Source organism: Nomascus leucogenys, chromosome 12 (assembly GCF_006542625.1).
Source record: "Nomascus leucogenys isolate Asia chromosome 12, Asia_NLE_v1, whole genome shotgun sequence".
NCBI lineage: Eukaryota > Metazoa > Chordata > Mammalia > Primates > Hylobatidae > Nomascus > Nomascus leucogenys.
In genome coordinates this window covers 49,194,756-49,211,994 of record NC_044392.1, presented here as the reverse complement: position 1 = coordinate 49,211,994, position 17,239 = coordinate 49,194,756, and the positions used below count along the sequence as shown (strand labels likewise).

The 17,239-nt window shown below is 39.0% G+C and overlaps 1 pseudogene; it reads left to right on the top strand.

The window, feature by feature from the left end:
- Positions 1 to 915: 915 nt before the first annotated feature.
- LOC100589609 lies at positions 916 to 1,275 on the top strand (annotated as a pseudogene).
- Positions 1,276 to 17,239: the final 15,964 nt, after the last annotated feature.

The following is a 17,239-nucleotide window of genomic DNA, read 5'->3' as shown; positions in this document are numbered from 1 at the left end:
ACCTAGGACTCTGCCGGTGCAGAGTATGAACAATGCCGTGTTCTTGCTGAAAATGCTTAGCCTGAGTTTCATAGGAGGTAATCACCAGACAACTGCAGAATGTAGAACACTGAGCAGGACAACTGACCTGTCTCCTTCACACAGTCCATGTCACCACGAATCACACAACAAAAAGGAGAAGAGACATTTGGGTTTAAAAAGAGTAGAAAGATAATGTAGCTACACTTGTTTAGTTATTTTAAACCCAAAGTATTTCCTCATCTTTTTGTTGTTGTCATTGGTTGTGGTGACATGGACTTGTTTGTAGAGGACAGGTCAGCTCTCTGGCTCAATGGTCTACATTCTGAAGTTGTCTGAAAATGTTCTCATGATTAAATTCAGCCTAAACATTTTGCCGGGAACACTGCAGAGTCACTACTGTGAGTTTCCTACCTCAGCCCATCTGCAGGCAGAGAAGGTCCAGTTTGTCCATCACCATTATCATGATACTAGGACTGGTCACTTGGTTAAGGAGGGGTCTAGGAGATCTTTCGCTTGTAAAGACACCTTATTTATAATTAATTTGGAAAGTGGCTTGAAAAAGTATCAATATTGTGTATTCTAACGATCTTCCTCTGAACATTTTATCATCAGTTAATCACCCCTGCCTGTGTCAGTTATATTTATGTTTGTACACTGGAAATTTTCTATCTCAATGATTAGCATATACTTGTTTTTGCTGGTATTCTGTCATAAAAAGTATATTTCCTGCACAAATTTTAACTTTCATCCCAAATTAATTTTAGTCTATTAATGTTAGAATATAAGTTTTGCTCTTTGAGGAAGACGCGGTCATAGGTGTTACGATCCTGTTCCTGGCTCACCGCTCTTCGCTCTCACGGAGGAACAAGTTGGTAAGGAAGCTGCGTAGCAGCCATGGCTTTTAAAGATACCAGAAAAACACCCATGGAGCTGGAGGTGGCAATTTACCGAATTCGAATCACTCCAATCAGCTGCAATGTAAAATCCCTGGAGAAGGTGTGTGCTGACTTGATCTGAGGAGCAAAGGAAAAGAATCTCAAAGTGAAAGGACCAGTTCAAATGCCTAACAAGACTGCGAGAATCACAACAAGAAAAACTCCTTGTGGTGAAGGTTCTAAGACATGGGATCATTTGCAGATGAAAATCCACAATCAACTCATTGACTTGCAGAGTCCTTCTGAGATTGTTAAGCAGATTACTTCCATCAGTATTGAGCCAGAAGTTGAGGTGGAAGTCACCATTGCAGATGCTTAAGTCAACTATTTTAATAAATTGATTAAGAGCTGTTAAAAAAAGAATGTTTAAGTTTTAAATCTGTTTAATTAAAAGGTTTTTGCCTATCACTCTGGCCTAGTGGATTTTTTACATATAATATTTTAAGCTTTTACTATAATGTTTGGTTTTGGTGGATAAGAATATGGATTAATAAAAACATTCTTATTTCCCTGTTTATATCTAAACTCTTACATATTTTAGTCTATATTTACCTTATGTTGTAGAGTGTATTTACTGTATTTCCTTGTCGATGTGATTTGTTTTCTTTGTGTGTTTGTGTGTGCCTTTTGTTTATTTAGGATGGGTTGTATAGCTCATGTTTAACAGTGCGCTAAAAACATTTTAACATCACTAGTCCCCTTTTAACTTGACACACTTCTAATATATGGTTTATAAATATTAAATTATATCTTCCAACTTCAAATTTTTGTCACTATGACAATCAAATACATTCTTTTCCTCTTCTCTAACCTCTTTACCTGCCATTTCTTACAGTATTAGTTCAACTCAAGCATATACCAGTGACAGCCTGTGTTTCCCACCTTGTCTCCACCTTGGCTTTTGGTTTAGATCCACAATTAAATATATGCTCACGAGCTATGCAAAAGTGCATGTCCTAGGCATCACTTGTTCAGAGGAATTCATCCTTAACAGAGTCCTCATGAGGGAATCAGGTCTCACTGAGTTTTGCTTGCTTCATCACCTTCTCCCACTACTTTGGTACATGGATCACATCACTGGATATAAGGTACTTGCCAAAAATGATTTTTCTTGAGATTTTAGGAAATATTGTCTTACTTTGGGTACAGGCATGATGTGTGTTCTCATTCTGGGATTCTATTTTGTTCTACCAGGACCTCTAATTTCTGTCAGTTACTTCATTTGTTCTCTTCACCACGAATCTCCACAGGATGATTCCTTTGTCCAGGCCTCCCCCTCTCCCAGCAATTCTGCCTTTCTGAGATTGGCACCTCTGGTCCTCTGCACTCGTTAATTTCAATTAGGAAACCACTAATTCGTTAAGTTTTAAGAGTTAGTTTGAAATTCAGCTATTATCCTATCCGAATTCTTCAAAGGCAGAACTTCAATGGTATAAAAAAGGAGACAGAATTATGTAATAGAGCACCCCTATAATCACTGGCCAGCTTCAACAATTATCATTGAATAGCTGAACTTTTAAAACTACAAAACTTCATACTTAACCTATGTAATGTGTGTGTACATATATATTAATATACATGTATGTATATGTATATGGCATGTATGTGCGTGTGTATATATAAATTTGGACATGAGATTGTGGAGGCAGAAATTCCTAAGATGGAAAGGCGGATATCCAGGAAAGCATTTCCTTCTTATTAGGCCTTTTCTCCTTGGTTGATTGGATGAGGCCCACCCACCACAGGGAGGGCAATCTGCTTCACTTAGTCTGCCTATTCTGGTGTTAATGTCATCCAGAAACACCCTTCAGCACACACCCAGAATAAAGGTGAACCAGATGTCCTGGCACCCTGGGGCTCAGTCACAGTGACACACACAATTAACCATCACACAACTCCTTTGTGATATGTGTGATTTTCACATTTTTCTCCCAATCTGTAGCTTATCTTTTTATTCTATTAACAGTGTCTGGTGCTGACCAAGAATTTTTAATTTGTATGAAGCTGAATTTATCAGTGTTTTCTTTAATAGTTTGTGTTGATGTGATAACTAATAATACTTTGCCTAACTCCACATCATGAAGATTTTTTCATGTATTCTACTGTGAGTTTTCTAGTTTTGCAGTTTACATTTAGTTCTGTAATCAACTTTGAGTTACTTTTAGTCCAAGTATGGAGATTTAAGTGGATTTTTAAATTTTTGTTGTTTTTTTTCTTCAACTTTTATTTTGATTTCAGAGGTACATGTGCAGGATGTACATGTACATGTGTGCCATGGTGGTTTGCTGCACAGATCATACCATCACCTACCTATTAAGCCCAGCATCCGTTAGCTAGTCTTCCTGATGCTCTCTGTCCCCGCAACCCTGACTCCCAACAGGCCCCATTATGTGTTGTTCCCCACCATGTGTCCATGTGTTCTCATCATTCAGCTCCCACTTGTAAGTGAGAACATGCAGTGTTGTTTTTCTGTTCTTGTGTTAGTTTGCTGAGGATAATGGCTTCCAACTCCATCCATGTCCCTGTAAGGAACATGATCTTGTTCCTTTTTATGGCTGCATAGTATTCTATAGTGTGTATGTACCACTTTTTCTTTATCCAGTCTATCATTGATGGGCATTTAGGTTCTTTCCATGTCTTTGCTATTTTGAATAGTTTGCAATGGACATATGCCAGCATGTATCATTATAGCAGAATGACTTATATTCCTTTGGGTATATGATCAGTAGTGGGATTACTGGTCAAATGGTATTTCTGCCTGTAGGTCTTTGAGGAACAGCCACACTGTCTTTCCCAATGGTTAAACTAACTTACACTCCCACCAACAGTGTAAAAGCGTTCCTTTTTCTATGCAACCTTGCCAGCATCTGTTGTGGATTTTTTTGTATTTTTGCCTCTGGATGTCCAGTTTTTTTAGCAGAATTTGTTAACAAGACAATGCTTTGTCCCCTGAATTGTTTTGAACAATTGTCCGTCCATTGGAGGGGATGAGACTGGAGAGAGGACTGTCCTATCATTGGAGGGACAGGGCTTGAAATAGGGCAGGTCTTATGCAAAAGAAAAAAGGAACACATATTTTTTCAATGAGGCAGAGGAAAGCCCCAAGCACAAGTGGGGTACTCCCTACCCCCATGTGTGGCACACTCACCTCTGCTCTCTCTCTCTCTCTCCTGCTGCTCAAGCTTTGGTGTGCGTAGACACTGAGGCCAAGTTGTGTCACTAGACCCATTTGGGCATTGACATCAAATGTCTGCCATAAAATCCCAGAATCTCAAACAGGCAAAGTGGCAGGAAAACATGAGACATAATGAAGAATAAAATAATTCAGTTGAAAATGACTCACATGTTAGAAATAGCAGACAAGGACATTAGGGCAGTTATTATAATTTTGATTAAGTGAAGATGTGGGAGATATTTTTAATATCAAATTCCATAAGTGAAAACTACAATTTACAGTCTGAAGTTTAAAAAAATACCCTGGATTAAACATTGCAGAAGAAAAGATTAATGAACTAGAAGAAGTAGTAGTAGAAACTAACACAAATGAAACGCACAGAGAAAAATTAATTGAAAACATAAAAAGCCCATCAGTGGGAAGTTTAAACACCCTACTATGGGGGTAAATGGAATCCCTGAAGGGAATGGAGTGGGTAAGATGGCTAGAAAAATATTTAAAACATACTGGATGGAAGCTTTCTAAGCTTCATAAAAACCATAAACTGCAAATATCCCAGAAACATAATGTGTCCTAAGGACAAGAAACATGAAGAAAACTGCACCAAGGAACACCATATTCAAATTGATCAAAACCAGTGATGAAGAGAAAATCCTAAGAGGAGTAAAAGGGGAACAAACATGCTAAATCCTGAGGACTAAATGTAAGAATGGCATCTGACTTCTCAACAGAAACATTACAAACAAGAAGTTTGCAAAACCTTTAAAGTACTGAAAAAAAGTCAACCTAGAATTTCTATACCCACTGAAAATATTTTTCAAAAATGAAGGTGAGCAAAAATGGTTTGGAAAGAAAAAAATTATCTCAATTTGCAGATGACATGATCCTATATAGAGAAAATATCAAATACACACACACACACACACACACATACACACACACACACATTACTGGAGGTAATAAACTGATTCGTCAAACTTGGAGCATACAAAATAAACGGACAAAAACCAATTGCTTTAGCAACGAAAAAAATCTTAAAGGAAAATTAATATATTTGATTTATAATAGCACCCATAAGAATAACGTACCTAGGAATAAATTTAAGAAGGTTAAATATTTGTACACTGAAAACTACCTAACATTTCTTACAGAGACTTAAGAAGAACTAAATAAATGGAAAGACATCCTGTGTCCATGGATGGAAGATTTAATATAGTTAAGATGGAAATACAACTCAAAACAACCTACAGATTCTGTGCAATCTTATTCAAATTCCAGTGGCCTGTTTTTTCAGAAATTAAAAAAAAAAAAAACCAGAACTTTTTATTCAGAAGAAATTGCAAGTATCCCCAAATAGCGAAAGGAATGTTGAAAAATAAGAATAAATAACTCCTATTCCAAAGATCTTTTTTATTTTATTTTTTTAAATTTGTATTTGAAACAGAGTCTCACTCTATCACCCAGGCTGGAGTGCAGTGCAATGGCATGATCTCTGCTCACTGTAACCTCTGTCTCCTGGGTTCAAATGATTCCCTTGCTTCAGACTCCTGACTTGCTGGTATTACAGGCACCCACCACCGCTCCCAGCTAATTCTTTGCATTTTTAGTGCAGATGGGGTTTCACCACATTTGCCAGTCTGGTCTTGAACTCCTGACCTCAAGTGATCCACCTGCCTCAGCCTCCTAAAGTGATGGGATTATAGGGATAAGCCACCACACCTGGCCTCCAAAGATCTTGTATTGCTCTCAGCAGTATTGCGTAGTCTTCAGTGTACAGGGGTTCACATCTTTTGCTATGTAGTTCATATTTCTTAATGGTATTGTTAATGTTTGTTTAAAGTAATCTTTTAAAAATTTTTATTAAAATGGTATATTATTAAAGTCTACAACAGGATGCTTTGATATACATATACATAATGAACTAATGGCTCCATTCCCTTCAGGGCTTCCATTTACCCCTACAGTAGGGTGTTTACAGTCAGGCTAATTAGCATATTTACCTTCTCACATAGTTCCTTTTTTAGTGTAGTGAGAACACTTATGATCTACTCTTTTAGCAAACTTCAAGTATACAATACAGCATTAACAATAGCCCTCATGCTAACATTAGATCTCTAAAACTCATTCTGTAACCAAAAGCAGGTTAGTCGCTCACCGCATGTAGAGTCCAGTTAAGCATGAAGCCTGCTACAAAAAAGTGAATTTATTTCCAAAGGTAGCTTGGGGGAAGAAGCACAAAACATCCTGCTTTAAATGCTTCACTTCCCCTTGGAGCAAAAAGTGGATATTTTTATTAGGTAAATGGGGAAGCGAGCAAGGACAGGGGGTCTCCCTGCTCCCAGGCAGTTATCCACTGGGCAGTCGAGGTGGTGGTGCCTTTCTGGTCAGAAGTAAGTTGTAAAAGTGACTACGTGGGCCTGCTTTCGACATGCCCTCCTAGTGGGTGTAAGTTCTGAGGTGACCTTCATTCACCATTGGCAGACACTTAGGCTGTTTTCATGTCCTGGCTACTGTGAAGAATGCTGTGATAAACATGGGGGTGCAAATAGCTCTTTGAGATACTGACTTCATTTCCTTTGATTATATACCCAGAAGCTGGATTGCTGGGTTGTTTGGTAGTTCTGTTTGTAATGCTTTGAGGAGCCTCCACAGTGTTTTCCATAATGGCTGCACAAATTTACATTCCCACCAACAATATACAAGAGTTCCCGTTTCTCCACACCATTGCTAAAATTTACTTGTTTTTCTGATAATAACCACCCTGATGGTTATATTGTGGTTTTGATCTGCATTTCCCTGAGGATTACCGATGTTGAGCACCTTTTCATATACCTGCTGGCTATTTTGTATGTGTTCCTTGGAAAATTGTCTATTCAGATCCTTTGCCCATATATTAATCAGGTTATTTGTTGTTTTGGCTATTGAATTGTGTGAGTTCCATATATATTTTGGATATGAACCCCTTACCCAGTTCCCAAAGAATGGGACATGCCTGGGAGTAAGGGACCCACACATCCCATTCATCGCTCCTTTCCCAAGGCACTTAGCCAATCATTAACAGGTGAAGGAGCATGAAATCTGTTTCCTGGGCTAGGGGAGGATAACTCTTAAACTTCACTTACCACCAAGTTCCCCTGCCAATATCTGGACAAAACTCTCCCAGGGGACTTTGGGGACTCAATCACACATATACAGCAATCAACTCAAAATGGATCACAGACCTAAATTATAGATCTAAAATATAAAATGTTGAGAGGAATCCATAGAAGAAAATCTTTGTGACTTTGGGTTAAGCAAAGAGTCCTAAGACACTACGCAAAAAACATAAGCAATAAGAGAAAAAAATTAGTTGGATTTTGTTACAATTAAAAAATTTTGTGCTTCCAAAGACACTATTAAGAAAAAAATAGATAAGCCAAAGACTAGGAGCAAATATTTGCAATTAAATATTTAATAAAATGACTTCTATTCACAATACCTAAAGAAGTTTTTCAACTCAGTATAAAGCAACACAACTGACTAGGTGTGGTGGCTCATGCCTGTAATGCCAGCACTTTGAGAGGCCGTGGTGGGTGGATCATCTGAGCTCAGGAGTTGAAGACCATCTTGGGCAACCTGGTGAAACCCCGTCTCTTCCAAAAATACAAAAAGTTAGCCAGGCGAGGTGGCAGTCGTCTGTAGTCTCAGCTACTAGGGAAGCTGAGGTGGGAGGATCACGAGCCTGGGAGGCGGAGGTTGAAGTGAACTGAGATTGTGCCACTGCACTCCAGCCTGGGTGTCCATGTGAGACCCTGTCCCAAAGAAAAAAAAAAATGAAAAAACCCACAATTTTAAAAGTCAGCAAAAGACTTGAACTGACCTGTTACAAAAAAGACAAATAAATGGTTGATTACCCTATGAAAAGGTGCTCAACATCATTTGTTAATAGGAAAAAGCAAACTATTTTTATTATTATATTTTGAGACAGTCTTGCTGTTTCCCAGGCTGGAGTGCAGTGGCGTGATCTTGGGTTATTGCAACCTGCGCCTCCTAGATTCAAGCGATTCTCCTGCCTCAGCCTCCCGAGTAGCTGGGATTATAGGCACTCGTCCCTATGCCTGGTTAATTTTTGTATTTTTAGTAGAGACGGAGTTTCACCATGTTGGCCAGGCTGGTCTCCAACTCCTGACCTCAGGTGATCCACTTGCCTCGGCCTCCCAAAGTTCTGAGACTACAGGTGTGAGCCACTGCCCCCCGCCAATTTGTGAGATTTTGATGCACCTATCTCTTGAGCAGTATACACTGAACGCAAATTTTAGCTTTTTTTCCCTCACTACCTTTACACTCTTTCCCCGAGTCCTCGAAGTCCATTGTGTCATTCTTATGTCTTTGCATCCTCATAGCTTAGCTCCTACTTATAAGTGAGAACATAGGATGTTTTATTTTCCATTCCTGAGTTACTTCAGTTAGAATAATAGTCTCCAGTCCCCTCCAGGTTGCTGCGAATGACATTAATTCATTTTTTATGGCTGAGTAGTATTCCATCATTTATATATATATATATGTGTATATATATATATATATAATCACAGTTTCTTTATCCACTTGTTGATTGATAGGCATTTGGATTGGTTCCACATTTTTGCAATTGTGAATTATGCTGCTATAAACATGTGTGTGCAAGTATCTTTTTCATAGAATGACTTCTTTTCCTCTGGATAGATACCCAGTAGTGGAATTGCAGGATCAAATAGTAGTTCTACTTTTAGTTCTGTAAGGAATCTCCACACGTTTTCCATAGTGATTGTACTAGTTTACACTTCCACCAGCAGTGTAGAAGTGTTCCCTTTTCACTGCATCCACACCAATGTCTATTTTATTTTTATTATGACCATTCTTGCAGAAATAAGGTGGTATCACATTGTGATTTTGATTTGCATGGGAAATGCAAATTAAAACAACAATAAGATACCACTTTAAACCCACTAAAGTGGCTGTGCTAAAAAAATGCAGAGAACACCAAGTGTTACTGAGAATGTGGAGAAAATGGAACCCTCATATATTGCTGGGAAGAATGTAAAATGATATAACCACTTTGGAACCCAATTCGACAGTATCTTAAAAAGTTAAACCTTCGCTTGCCATACAATTCAGCTATTCCTCAGCTAGAAATCTATCCAAAAGTAATGAAAATATAGGTTCACAGAAAACTTCTTTGGAAATGTTCATGGCAGTATTATTCATGATAGCAAAAACTAGCTCCAACTCAAATGTCCATCACTGGTAGATGGTTAAATAAAACGTGGTATTATCTGTACAATGGAATGCTATTTAGCAGTAAGAAGCAAAAAAAAATCTGACACCTGCTACAGTATGGATGAATCTTAAAACATTGTGCTAAGTGAAACAAGTCAGTCACAAAAGACTGCGTATTGTTTGATGCCATTTATATGAAATATCTAGAAAAAGATAAATTTATAGACAAAATAGAAAAATTGTTGGCTGAGCCTAGAGGAGGGAGTGGGATTTGCTACAGTGGCACTGGAAAACTTTGGAAGGTAAAGGACATGTTCTAAAAGTGGACTGTGGTACAAGTTGAGAAACTCCATATAATTGAATCATATATTTACAATGGGTTAATTTTATTGTATGTAAATTTAATTGAAAAGAAGAAGGTAAGGACAAGACAGCCCTAAATCAAAGGGTTGTGGTGTCCTGTGATCCTGTGATGAACACTGCATATTGAGATGCAACAACCTGGAGTGAGAGGAAATGGTGACTTAGAAGGTGACTTCTGATGTCACATGCTTGAGGAAGGGATTCAGTGCCTGTGCCTTCAGCCTCTGACCCTGGCAGTTCCCCTGGAATCTGGAGGGTAGATGTGGTGAGTGAAGGTAGCCTTTGCCTTCTAAGGAGCACAAGGAGAGCAGTGTCACCATGTAAAGATCTGGAGAAACAAGTTTGCAGGGAGAAGCTTCATGAACACCCTGGGTGATGAAAGGAGGAAATCATGAGGAGGACGTGAGGGCTGCAGAATGAAGTGGCTGCTTGAAACATAAAAGCTGCTCAAAACTCTTTGATAGGTTATGAGTATGTTCTGTTCCTGTGTGAGCTCAAACCAGCAACCTTTTGTTAACAGAAGGCACCACAGAGAAGAACTACTGTGAACTTATATGCTAATAGTATGGAATGACAACATACTCTGTACCCCCAAGACGATGTCATTGATTTCCATTTTTACCTATGTTTTACTTTCTTCTTAGTTGAAAATTAATTGGCTCTTTTCTAGTTTCTTAAAGTAGAAGCTGAGGTCACTGAATTGAAAGCATTTTTTTCATTTTTAATATGGACCTTTAATGCTATAAATCCCCCTTCCCTATTTTGATTTGTTGTGTTTTCACTTTTATTCTTTTCAAAAAAATTTCTAATTTCCCTGTTGATTTACTCTTTGATCAATGGGTAATTTATAAGTATTTTACCCATTTTCCAAATATTTGGAGGAATTTTCCAAAAGTCTTTCTTCCATTGATTTCTAACTAAATTGCACTGGTATGATAGAACACATCTTTATGACTAGAATTCTTTCAAATCTTTTGAGGCTTGTTTTGTGGTCCAGAATATAGTCTGTCTTGATCAATGGTGCATGTGCACTTGAGTAACATATGTCTTACGCTATTTTTGGGTGCTGTGTTCTACAGACATTATTTAGGACAAGTTGGTTAACAGTGTTGTTGATATCTGCTATAACCTTGTTAATTTTCTGTTCATCTGTTGTATCAATTAAAAAGAGAGGGGCTTTGGAATCTCTGACAATATGGTGAATTATCTATTTCTCCTTCAGTTCTATCAGTTTTTGCATTATGTGTTTTCAAGTTCTGTCATAGGGGGTGGTAATTACATCTTCTGGAGAATTAATTCCTTTATTATTATGAAATCACCCTCTTTATCCCTGGAAATATGGTTTGTCCTGAAATCTACTTCACCTAGTATCATATAGCGACTTCTGTTTCCTTTTGACTATGCTTAGCATAGAATATTTTTTCCATCTTTTTACTTTTACATATTTGTAACTTCATTTTTATAGTACATTTCTGGTAAGCAGCATATAGTTAATCTTGTTTTTATCCAGTGTGACAATCTCAGCATTTTAATTGGTGTGTTTAGATCCTCCACATTTAGTATAATTATTGAAAGGGCTAGGTTTGAGTTTTAGCTTGCTCTTAATTTTCAAGTTGTCCCTTCTCTTCCTTCTTTTTCTGCCATCTTTTGCTTTAAACTAGTATTTTTTATTATTCCGTTTCAACTCATTATTACCCATCTCCATTTTGTCATTTTAGTGATTGCTTTAGGGATTATATGATATATTTTTTAGTTAACACTGTCTACCTTGTAGTGATATTATGCCACTTCAAGTATAGAGTAAGGCTGGGCACCGTCGCTCACACCTGTAATCCCACCACTTTGGCAGTTGAGACAAGAGGATTGCTGGAGCCTAGGAGTTCAAGAGCAGCCTAGGCAACATGGTGAGACCCTATTGCTACAAAATACTTAAAAAATTATCCAAGTGTGGTAGTGCATGCCTGCAATCCCAGATATTTGGGAGGCTGAGCTGGGAGGATCACGTGAGCCCAAGAGGTGACGGCTGCAGTGAGCTACATTCAGGTCACTACGCTCCAGGCTGGGAGACAGAGGAAGACCTTGTTTTAAAAAACAAAGAAACAAGTATGGAGTAACAGCCTTAGAATATTATATCTCCATATCTCCCTTCCTGGCCATTGTGCTATTGTTACAAGATTTTTCTTTTCTTTTCTTTTTTTCTTTTTTTTTTGAGACAGAGTCTCACTCTGTCACCTAGGCTGGAGTGCAGTGGAGTGATCTTGGCTTACTGGAACCTCTGCCTCCTGGGTTTAAGGAGTTCTTGTTCCTCAGTCTCCTGAGTAGCTGGGATTAGAGGTGTGTGCCACCATGCCTGGCTAATTTTTATATTTTTTTTGCAGAGATGGGGTTTCACCATGTTGGCCAGGCTTGTCTTGAACTCCTGGCCTCAAGCGATCCGCCTGCCTTGGCCTCTCAAATTGCTGGGATTACAGGTATGAGCCACTGCACTAGGCCACGAATTTTATTTTTATATCATAAATTCCACAGTCCTTTATTGGATACATAGTTTGCAAAGATTTTCTGCCACTCTGTGGGTTGTCTGTTTACTCTGCTGGTTATTTCTTTCACTGTGCAGAAGCTTTTTAATTTAATTAAGTCTCATCTATTTATCTTTGTTTTTGTTGCATTTGCTTTGGGGTTCTTGGTCATGAAGTCTTTGCCTAAGCAAATGTCTAGTAGGGTTTTTTGATGTTATCTTCTGGAATTTTTATGGTTTCAGGTTTTAGACTTAAGTCTTTGACCCATCTCGAGTTGATTTTTATATAAGGTGAGAGATGAGGATTCAGTTTCACTCTTCCACATGTGACTTGCCAATTTTCCCAGCACCATTTGTTGAATAGGGTGTCTTTCCCCCACTTTATGTTTTTGTTTGCTTTGTCAAAGATCAGTTGCTGTAAGTACTTGGCTTTATTTCTGGGTTCTTTATTCTGTTTCATTAGTCTATGTGCCTATATTTATGCCAGTACCATGCTGTTTTGGCCACTATGGCCTTACAGCATAGTTTGAAGTCAGATACTGTGATACCTCCAAATTTGTTCTTTTTGCTTAGTCTTGCTTTGGAATGTGGGCTCTGTTTTGGTTGCATATGAATTTTAGGAATCTACAAGCAACTCCAAAAAATCATTAAGAAAAAAACCAACAATCCCATCAAAAAGTGGGCAAGCACATGAATAGACAATTCTCAAAAGAAGATATATACAAATGGCCAAGGAAAGCGAAAAAATGCTCAACATCACTAAATATCAGGAAAATGCAAATCTAAACCATAATGCAATACCCCCTTACTCCTGCAAGCATGGCCATAATTTTAAAAAATAAGGGATGTTGGCAAGGATGTGGTGAACAGGGATCACTTTTACACTGCTGGTGGGAATGTAACCTAGTACAACCATGATGGAAAACAGTATGGAGATTCCTTAAAGAACTAAAAGTAAATCTACCATTGGATCCAGCAATCTCACTATGGGGTATCTACCCGGAGTAAAAGGAGTCATTATATGAAAAGACACTTGCACATGCATGTTTATAGCAGCACAATTCACAATTGAAAAGATATGGAACCAGCCCAAATGTCCATCAATCAAAGAGTGGATAAAGAAAATGTGGTATATACATATACCATGGGATACTACTCAGCCATAAAAAGGAATGAAATAAAGGCATTTGCAGCAACCTGGATGGAGTTGGAGACCTTTATTCTAAGTAAAGTAACTCAGGAATGGAAAGCCAAACATCGTATGCTCTCACTTATAAGTGGGAGCTAAGTTATGAGGACTCAAAGGCAAAAGAATGATATAATGGACTTTGGGGACTTGAGGAAATGGTGGCAAATGGGTGAGGGATGAAAGATTGCACACTGGGTACAGTGTACATTTCTCAGGTGATGGGTGCATCACAATCTTGGTAATCACCACTAAAGAAATTCTCCACGTAACCAACATCACCCGTTCCCCCAAAACCTATTGAAATAAAAAAGTAAAAATTTAAAAAATGTTAAACTCCACAATCCATTGCTGTTATTGTTTATACAATCAATTTTCTTTTTAGTTTTCTTCCTTTTTTTTTTTTTTTTTTTGAGACAGTGTCTTGTCTGTTGCCCAGGCTGGGGTGCAGTGGCCAATCTTGGCTCACTGCATCCTCCACCTCCTGGGTTCAAGTGTTCTCGTGCCTCAACCTTCTGAGTAGCTGGGATTGCAGGAGGGCACCCCCTCGTCTGAGTAATTTTTGTGTTTTTAGTAGAGACAGTGTTTTGTCATGTTGCCCAGTCTGGTCTCTAACTCCTGGCCTCTAGAAATCCACCTGCCCCAACCTTCCAAAGTACTAGGATTACAGGTGTGAGCTACAAGGCATGGCCTCAATTTTCTTTTGAAGAGTTTTAACTAATAAGGAAAAGAAGTGTGTATATTTGTTCGTGTGTTACCTACCATTTCTAGTGCTTGACATTCTTTTGTGGACACCCAGATTTCCATCTCATACTTGTTTCCTTCTGTAGGAAGGATGTCCTTTAACATTTTTTGGAGCACAAATCTGCTGGTAATAAATTCTTTCACTTTTTTGTTTTGTTTTGTTTTTGAGATGGAATCTCTCTCTGTCGCTCAGATTGGAGTGCAGTAGTGCAATCTTGGCTCACTGCAGCCTCTGCCTCCCAGGTTCAAGCCATTCTCATGCCTCAGCCTCCTGAATAGCTGGGATTACAGGTGCACACCACCACACTCGGCTAATTTTTGTATTTTTATTAGAGATGGGGTTTCACCATGTTGGCCAGGCTGCCTTGAACTCTTGACCTCAGGTGATCACCCCACCTTGGTCTCCCAAAGTGTTGGGATAACAGGTGTGAGACCCCGTGCTCAGCCCAAATTCCTTCACATTTTATATGTTTGAATGTGTCTTTATTTCACCTTTGTTTTTTGAAAGCTAATTTTGCAGGGTATAGATTTCTATGTGGACAATTTCCATCTTGGAGTGTTTAAAGATGTGGTTCCACTGTATTCTTGTGTGCATTGTGGCTGGTGAAAAATCTGATGTCATCCTTACATTATCTTCGTTCCAATGTAGATCACTTGTGTTTTTTCTCTGGCTGCTTTTAAGATTTTCTTTATTATCACTGAGCAATTTATGATATGCCTTGGTGTCATTTCTTCATATTTCTAGTCCTTGAATGTGATGAGCTTTCTGGATCTGTGGATTTACAGTTTTATTACATTTGATAAGATTAGTCTTTTGTTCTTTGGAGGTGGGTTTTTTTTTCCCCTTGAGACAGGGTCTTGCTATGTTTCCCAGGCTGGTCTCAAACTCCTGGGCTTAAATGATCCTCCTGCCTCAGCCTTTGAATAGCTGGGATCACAGGAGTGTGCCACCATACCTGGCTTGATAAGTATTAGATTAGTGTTTCTTCCAAGAGTTTTTCTGCTGCCACTGTGTTTGACTTTGATGGACTCTAGTCACCCATATCTGAGGTCAGCTGAATTGTTCCACAGCTCATTGATGCTTTTTCCTTTATTATGTTTTTTTCTCAGCATTCTTTTTCGGCTACTTTTCTTTGCTATGTCTTAACATTTACAATTTTTTTCTTCTATATTTTCTAGTTTGCTGTTAATCCCTTGCAGTTCATTTACTCTCAGATATCATAGTTTTTACTTCTTTTTATTTTTTTGTAGATATGGTGTCTTACTATGTTTCCCAGACTGGTCTTAACTCCTGGGTTCAAGCAGTCCTCCTGTCTTGGCCTCCTTAAATGCTGGAATTACAGGCATGAGCCACTGTGCCCAGCCCCAGTTTTTATTTCTTAATGTTAGCTTGGATCTTTTAATATCTTTCATCTCCTTAATTTTTGGGACTCATGAAATACAGTTACAATACCTGATTTAATGTTCTTCTCTGGTAATTCTAACACCCGTGTCAGCTCTGAGTCAGTTTAACATGATTGATTTGTCTCCTCATTATGGTCATTTCCTTGTTTAATATGGCTAAACATTTTGGTAGAATGCCAGACATTGTGAATTTTACCTTGTTGGTTTCTGCATATTTTTGGGTCCCTATAAATTTTGAGTTTTCTTCAGGGATGCAGTCAAGTTGCCGGCAAACAGTTTGATCATTTCCAGTCTTGCTTTTATGATTTGTTAAGAGATCTACAGCAGTGCTCCGTCCAGGGGTAATCCATTCTTACTACTGAGACAAAACCTTCCTGAATTCTCTACCCTATGCCTTGTGAATTTTGAGGCCCTTTTTTGTTCAGTCTGCCTTTTGGAAACAGGCATGATTCTAGCTCTGCATGAGTTCCAGGCACTGTTCTCTCTAATCTTTTCAAATGAGTTTTCCTCTGAACCTGAGGGCCTCCCTCACATGGACCCGCACTGTGCTGCGTGCTTGGTCATGTTCTGCAGTTACCCCTGATGTACTCTCTGCAGCTCTTTCCACCCGAATGCTCTCCCTGTGAACTCTATGATACCGTCGCTTCCCTGGACTCTCAGCTCAGTGTCCTCAACTCAAAAGGTTCACGGAGCTCCTCTTCACTTTCCCCTCCCTGTGCCTAACTTGGAAACCCTCTCAAGGCAGTAATTTAGAGCAATGTAGGGCTCAACTGATTGGTGCCCATCTCTCAGGGTTTATGGTCCTGTCTTTTTTGTGCCTGATATCCAGTATCTTGAACATATTCTTTTCATGTATTTTGTCTATTTTTTTCTTTGTTCTTCCTGGTAGAAGAGTAAAATCTAATTTCTGTTACTTCATAGAGGTTGCAGCACCCCTATTTCTCAAAATATCAAAGTACGAAAAAGTCATTCTAGATGCTGAATAGGAACTTTTAGAGAATACAGAATATATTCTGTACTGTGTGAAACCATGAAGTAAGAAAACCCTTAATTCTGGCATTTCAAAGGCACCTTACCAGTTCTAAAAACAGTTTCTGCTTTACCCTATGTAGGGGAGTGCGGGAGGCCCATCACCCTTTGTCCCAAGAGCTGAGCAGATGCTCCTGTGAGGTCTGTGGTGAAAACCTGTCTTTTGGGAGATGTGCTTCTTTACGAGCATGTCAGCCTTAATCACTGTTACACTCCCAAAGGTCCTCCACAGGAAGGATGGGCAATAACATCAAAGTAGCCAGGTGGGAAGTCTCAGCTTTCTGTTAGCTCTGGTGGGGCCTAATGGGTAACACTGGGCCCAAGTTGACTTCTCCCTGGGTAGCAAGGGAGAGATACTATGTTTGATAGATCTGAGGCTGCAACCCGGGCCCCGAAGCAGGGCCAAAGATTTCCAGAGCCTCTCCCAGGTCCTTCACTGGGTGGCTCCACAAGAAGCCTCAGAAAGGGAAAGTGTTCCATTCAGAGGATCTTTCTTTCCCTGTTGTCAGAAAAAAATGTGAGTATACATTTAGCAGCAGAAACAGCACTAGGTACTGCTTGTAAGTTAGTGGCACTGCTGAGCCCAGGATAGAAGATGAGAAGGAAGAGGAACAGGAGGAAGAAGAGGGCAA